We start from the raw sequence: 6,848 nt of genomic DNA, 5'->3' as shown, positions 1-6,848 counted from the left end.
ATCTATTTCACCCATTAACTGGATTATGCTGACAGAGAAATTAATAAGCCTTTTCTGTTCACCACATACAGTGATTACATTTGATTAAAAAAACAACAAAGACGGTTTCCAACTTGCCTCCATAGTCCATCACTCGCCAGTTTGATGGGTAGACGTAATATGATCAAATTCCAACTCTGACCGGATGGCAAGTGTGCTTTGAACTGCCCAGAATTTCCGTCAGTTTTGATGGTATCACTGCATAGCGGACATCTAAACTTCGGGGAATTTTCTCTACGTTGAATATAGAAGAAATTTAGAATAAAATTCTATCTACTCTCTGCTTTGGAATTTTGTCTAACATATGGTTTTAAAAGTCCACGATTCAAGTGGGCCGTTCGCACGTCCATCCGTTTTGGTAACAGCCTCCGTTGAATTTGACTTTCAATTGAACGCACATGTCAAATTTCTCGAGCCGTCAGAGAGCCGGCGATCAAACAAAGACATCTCGAGCCAGACATCACGATTCACGTCCTCTACACGTCATTCATGACATTATAAATGCAATGGCTTCCCCTCGCTCCACACAAAGTAGTCGCTTGTAAAAGCTACAATCGCCTCTGGTTGTGCATAATTCGTTCAGAAGCAACCGAAACACACAGAGGTGCTAAGTGGGATATAGTTGCCATAAAGCCAACGATAATTGCGAATTGGGATTTTCAGGTAAATATATATAGATGGACAGCCAAACATCACAACAGCAACAACACGTTCCTAAGGGATTGTCTGCAAGAGGAGCCCCCCTTTCATCGTTGGCGACGTCTAATGCTCATGGGGAAGACTCTCCCTATTTTGACGGCTGGAAGGAGTATGACGCTAATCCCTACCATCCAATAAACAACCCATCTGGAATCATCCAAATGGGCTTGGCAGAGAATCAGGTAGATAACATCACATATCTATTCATATATATTCTATCATTTCTCACACGCATTTGTGCTGGAAACCAATTTTGAGCGCGACGAGTTAGACGATACTTAACCTGTTTCAAATTGCATGCAGCTGTCATTCGATTTGCTGAAAAGCTGGTTACTTGAGCATCCGAAGGCATCGATCTGCGCCGAGGAGGGCGTGTCAAGTTTTAAGGAAATCGCTCTCTATCAAGATTACCATGGCTTCCCCGGATGCAGAAAGGTATAGAATTGTAACTCGTTTACAAACTTGGCATGTTCCCAACTGAGCTTGAATTTCTTTCCTGTTAATCAAACAGTACATGTGAAATGCGAGCCTGTAAAAAATGTAATTAACCGAATGCCAGTGTCTCTGCGACGGAGTTAATGCTTAATGACTTACCATGGTTACTATGGTTAACATTTGACTCAGGCAATTGCTATGTTTATGGAAGAAGTTGGAGGAAGAAAAGCAAAGTTTGAAAGAGATAGAATTGTTCTCACTGCAGGAGCAACTGCAGCCCACGAGGTGTTGACATTCTGTCTAGCAGATCCTGGAGAAGCCTTTCTAGTACCAACGCCATATTACCCAGGGTAAGCTGTGATAATCAAGTATGATTTTAGTGCTGCCATCCTGGTGTAAAGTTATGGATATATGTGAGCTCAATATATTTCAGTTCAATGCCACATTACGCCATAAAAACGGCAAAATATTTTGAATTGTCCCTCCACTAATCATTGTGTGCTAGAATTTCAAAAGCATGACTGAATGAATCTTTTTGTTTCTGCAGTTTTGACAGAGATCTAAAATGGCGGACAGGAGTGGAGCTCATACCTGTCCACTGCAGTAGTGATAACGGTTTCCAGATAACGGTACCTTCCCTTGAAGCTGCCTATCAGCAGGCCACATCTCAGAATATACAAGTGAAGGGCCTTTTGATAACAAATCCTTCAAACCCATTCGGAACAACTATGGAGGTTACCACTCTAAGAAAGTTGCTTTCTTTTGTGTCAGAGAAGAACATTCATCTTGTTTGCGACGAGATCTATTCGGGATCAGTCTTTTCAACTCCGGAATTCACAAGCATTGCAGAGATTTTAGCCACTGAAAATATTTCGCACAGAGAGCGTGTTCACATTGTTTACAGTCTGTCGAAAGACCTAGGACTGCCGGGCTTCCGAGTCGGAGTAATTTACTCTTACAACGATATGGTGGTTACGGCTGCTCGTAGAATGTCCAGTTTTTCGTTGGTTTCTTCACAGACACAATACCTGATTGCTTCAATGCTATCTGACACGGAATTTGTAAGAAAATATTTAGCCGAGAATAGTAAGAGGCTACGAAAGAGACACGAAATGTTCGTCTCTGGACTGCGTGTGGCTGGCATCACTTGCCTGAATAGCAACGCGGGTTTGTTCTGTTGGGTGGATCTCAGACATCTTCTGCAATACCGTAACGAAGAAGGAGAGATAAGACTGTGGAAGATAATCTTAAAAGAGATTGGGTTGAATGTTTCGCCCGGTTCTTCTTGCCATTGTAGCGAGCCCGGCTGGTTTAGGTTCTGCTTTGCCAATATGACCGATCAGACGCTGCAAGAATCGGTCAATCGGATTCAGTTCTTCATGTATCGCAGGAGATCGAATGAGCGATATAATGAGGAGGGTATATGTCAGAAAAACCAATTGCATGCAGATGGCGTTAACCAGAAATTCCGTTGGATAAAGCATACTCGCTCATTAATGTTGATCGTTCGTTCATTGAGGGTGATTGTTCAGTGAGATCGATGAACGTCCATACCAACAAATGTCTACGGCAACCAGCCTGGATGTCAAACAACGCGATTTGAAAGCTGTGGTTTATTTATATTAACCATTTTTTCAAATGACTTTTAATGCAATCCAAATACGTCTCCCAATTGTTGGGTTACACAGTCTCTGATCAGTCGTATGACAATGACATCACTTCTGTTCTTTATATTCTTTGTAAGATTTAAAATTTTCTTATTCTTCATAATAAATATACTTTTTTTAAATTGACTGAAAACCTAGTAGAGAATTTGTATCTTAATCACTCCGCTTCGCTTCATGTCCAAAAGTTGTTGAACCGTCGCAATATCTTGGCGGTAACTTCCTGCGAAGAAGAGCTGCGCGGAGGAAAGTGCATAGACCTTCCATTAACAACGAAAGGGAAGAAAAGCTGAGTGTTTTCAGATATTGTATTTTTGGAGTTCAGTAAATGAAGTTAATGAATTCAGTTTTTCCGAAAGTTTGTGGGCACTTATTACGGTAGGGTTTAAATATCAATATTGAAATTTTATAAATTTATATTCAAAGTCAAATCAATTTAAACTCAAAATAAATTTGATTAAAACATTTAATTAGAAAACTCCAAAAATTACAATAATTAAACTGGGTAAAAATTAATAAATATAAATATATATCAATAAAATTCATACTTACACATATATTATTAAAAAATGACACATTCCTTTATCAATTTGTATTAAAATAAAGGAATGGAACTCGTCGTTAGAATAACCTTGGGTATGTATGTCTTCGGAAATATGATATTTCTTACCTTTCATTAATAAACATTAATATTGATAAATATTAATATTACCTTTTAGTATTATAGTAAATCTTTTTTTTATATTAAGTTTATAGAAAAGTATTTAAAAAAATGATTTTCATATATTTTAAATTTCTTTGGTTTTGATTACAACATTTTATATTCATATTAAAAAATCTTTCATAGCTTTCATTTTAGATCTCAGCAAAACATCTTTTTTTTATATTAAGTTTATAGAAAAGTATTTAAAAAAATGATTTTCATATATTTTAAATTTCTTTGGTTTTGATTACAACATTTTATATTCATATTAAAAAATCTTTCATAGCTTTCATTTTAGATCTCAGCAAAACAAAAGAAATTAAAAATCTTTCATAGCTTTCATTTTTAGATCTCAGCAAAACAAAAGAAATTAAAAGACCCTGAATACCCCAAAACAAAAAAAATTAAGATAGACAGCAAAACCTTGTTCATTAGTTCAACAACATTCAATACCATTAATTAATTTTTTATTTATTAAAACCCTTGTTATTCCTAAAAGGAAGGTTTAAGGTTTATATTTAACAAAGAACTTGGTTTGTCAACTTCTATTTTGACATAGTTGTATATTTTTCCTCCATTCCATTTCATTGGAAATCTTTTACTTTTTCGACTTCATATTACATTTATGGGGAAGGCTCTCGGAAATACGATCTCCTAAGATTTAACCTTGTTATTGCTAATGTGTTATTTCTATGTTTAATTATTACTACCACGTTTTAATACGATCTCTTAAGATTTAGTCTCCTTGCTAAAATCTTTTATTTGCTAAAATCTTGTTATTGCTAGTGTGTTATTTCTAAGTTTAATTATAATTATCACTTTTGAATACGATCTCCTAAGATTTAATCTCTTTGCTAAAATCTTGTTATTGGTTATATGTTATTTCTAAATTTAAATATAATTACCACTTTTTAATAGATATTTATTACTTTTATATTTGTCTAGAGTATTTTTAACTTATATTCTCGAGTAGTTAATTATATATTTCTTTAAATTTATATTTTTGTTATTTTTTATATTATGTTATATATATATTTTTAAGTGTACATGAATATTATATTTCTGGTTTTGAATTATGATAATTTTTTAATTTACAATAAATTTATAGGGGAAAATATTTATTTTGTAAATAGAAAATTTTTTATTGAAAATTTTGTAAATAGATATTCTTTTTATTGAAAATTCTAACATTGGAGTATTAGATTTTTGTAATCTAATCTGCACATCCATATCAATATTAGATTTTTATAATCTAATTTCCACATCCATGTACTACAATTTTCTTATGAAAGTCTGTATATATTGACATATGTGTTATAAGGAAATTCTTCCTATTTCAAAATGAAGATCTTATGGACTTGCCTAAATTCTATGGTATAACAACATTTGTATTTGGTATTGTCTATCTGGTAGATCTAATACATCAAACCCTTCAACATCAAAGAAAAGTAAAGTGAGAAAATGATCATATGCTTTTATATGAAGGTTGTGCATACTATATTGACCAATATTGTCATTGACGACTCCTAAAGATCCTTATTTATCTCATAATAATTGTATTCCTCACACAATGAATATAAGACACACAAATCCTATATTTCCTAGGAGTGAGAGAGTTAGATATATTATAGATCTAGATTGCTAAAGAAAATACAAATTAGAATACATATGTATTAAACATGAAAATTGAAGGGGAAATAATGCAATACACATTAATATGAAAAACTATAATAGTTATACCTTGAGCACCGCTGCAACTCACAGTAGGAATTTGACTCATCTCGAAATATAATTCCTAGTTGTCTTTTATGTGTTCATCAATTTTGGAATGAGATTCTAGAATGAGATTGTTCCTATTAGTTAGGAGTTTGTTGAGTTCTAGTTGGTTGAGATATTTTGTCCAACTATTTAGCTTCCTAGATTTGTGTGTGGTTGAGATATTCACTCAACCAAGAGATTCTATGTCCAAAGTAGATTAGCTATCTTGAGACATAGCATGATGTATTTATATTGTATTATTATTTTCATGTGAATATAATTTTGAGTGCATTTAGAAAGTATTTGTTATTATTAGAGATCGTTTGCGCCTAGGACCTTGGCCTCTTCTCGATCAAGGGAAATAAAGAATTTGGTGAATGATGTTTGTACATTAATGTTTTGGTTTGTCCATTCCTTCGAGCTTTTTGATGGTTTGTTTAGCCATCGAACTCTTTTAAAGTTACGTTGGCTTGAAGTCAATCCTAGTGGTGATTTGTTTACTTTTTGACATGTATGAAGGTCGAGTTGGGCAATCCTAGTGGTGATTTGTTTATCTGTTGACCTGCATGAAGGTAGGTTTGGGCAATCCTAGTGGTTATTTGTTTAGTTGTTGACCTGTATGAAGGTCGCGTTGGGCATGAAGTCAAGCCTATTGGTTATTTTTTGAGTTGTCGAGCTATGTGAAGTTCAAGTTGGCATGAAGTTGATCGTCATGGTGATTTATTGAGTTGTTGAGATGTGTGAAGGTCAATTGGGACTGAAGCCAATCTTGTTGGTGATCTGTTGAACTGTTGAGTTGCACGAAGGTTGAGTTGGTTGTAGTTATGACCTAGTGTCTTAGTCCAGTTTGTGGAGGATGTGCTTAATGTTAGAAAAATTCTATGGGGGCAGAGGAGAGTGTCACTCAGAATTTGGTTGCAGCACGGTAAGTCTGATGAGAATTCAGTTGCGTCGAGGTAATCCTTATGTTGAGGCATGGAAATTGCAACTACATAGAGGCGTAACAAAACACATGAAATAAGTCACGGGAAAACAGAGTAAAAGAAAAAAGGGTTGTGGTAAATTTACTCATGAATGTTTAAGACCACATCACAACATAACATACTCTCGATTATAATATAAAACATAGGAAAATACATTCATGTGATAAATGGAGGCTGCAACGCCAAGTGAAAATACAAAAGACTTACTATGATTTATGCATCACTGGGGTTGCATAGTAAATGCCTGTAAAACTATGTAAAACTAGTTTTCATGTGCCCACCAATATTTTCTCCACAATTTTCTCCTCACTACCTCACAGAGACTCTCGCTCTCTAACTTGCCCAACATCACAAATGACTTTTACATCCATATTTATCTCAACATACAAATTTGGCATTAATACATGACCGAGAAAATATTTAATACACAACCTGGGGATTTTACATAATAAATGGTTTTCTGAACTTGCAGGTGTTATGGAGTGCGGGCAACAATCGCGGAGTAAAGGTTTGCCCATATCTATTTACCAAAATTTATTAAATGTCTTAAACTCTTTGTTGTGTTGT

At 34.6% G+C, this 6,848-nt stretch overlaps 1 pseudogene across 1 annotated transcript; it reads left to right on the top strand.

Moving 5' to 3' along the window:
* Positions 1 to 586: 586 nt before the first annotated feature.
* LOC149251591 (1-aminocyclopropane-1-carboxylate synthase 7-like) lies at positions 587 to 2,967 on the top strand (annotated as a pseudogene). The gene is made up of 4 exons (XR_016265994.1): positions 587 to 920; positions 1,042 to 1,173; positions 1,363 to 1,523; positions 1,721 to 2,967. The product of XR_016265994.1 is annotated as a 1-aminocyclopropane-1-carboxylate synthase 7-like (transcript).
* Positions 2,968 to 6,848: the final 3,881 nt, after the last annotated feature.

The sequence above is a fragment of the Pinus tabuliformis genome, chromosome 7 (assembly GCF_031772625.1).
Source record: "Pinus tabuliformis cultivar Carrire ecotype Pingquan chromosome 7, CPIR1, whole genome shotgun sequence".
In the NCBI taxonomy this organism is placed as follows: Eukaryota; Viridiplantae; Streptophyta; class Pinopsida; order Pinales; family Pinaceae; genus Pinus; species Pinus tabuliformis.
The sequence above is the reverse complement of the archived record's forward strand: the minus strand, read 5'-3'. Positions and strand labels throughout refer to the sequence as shown.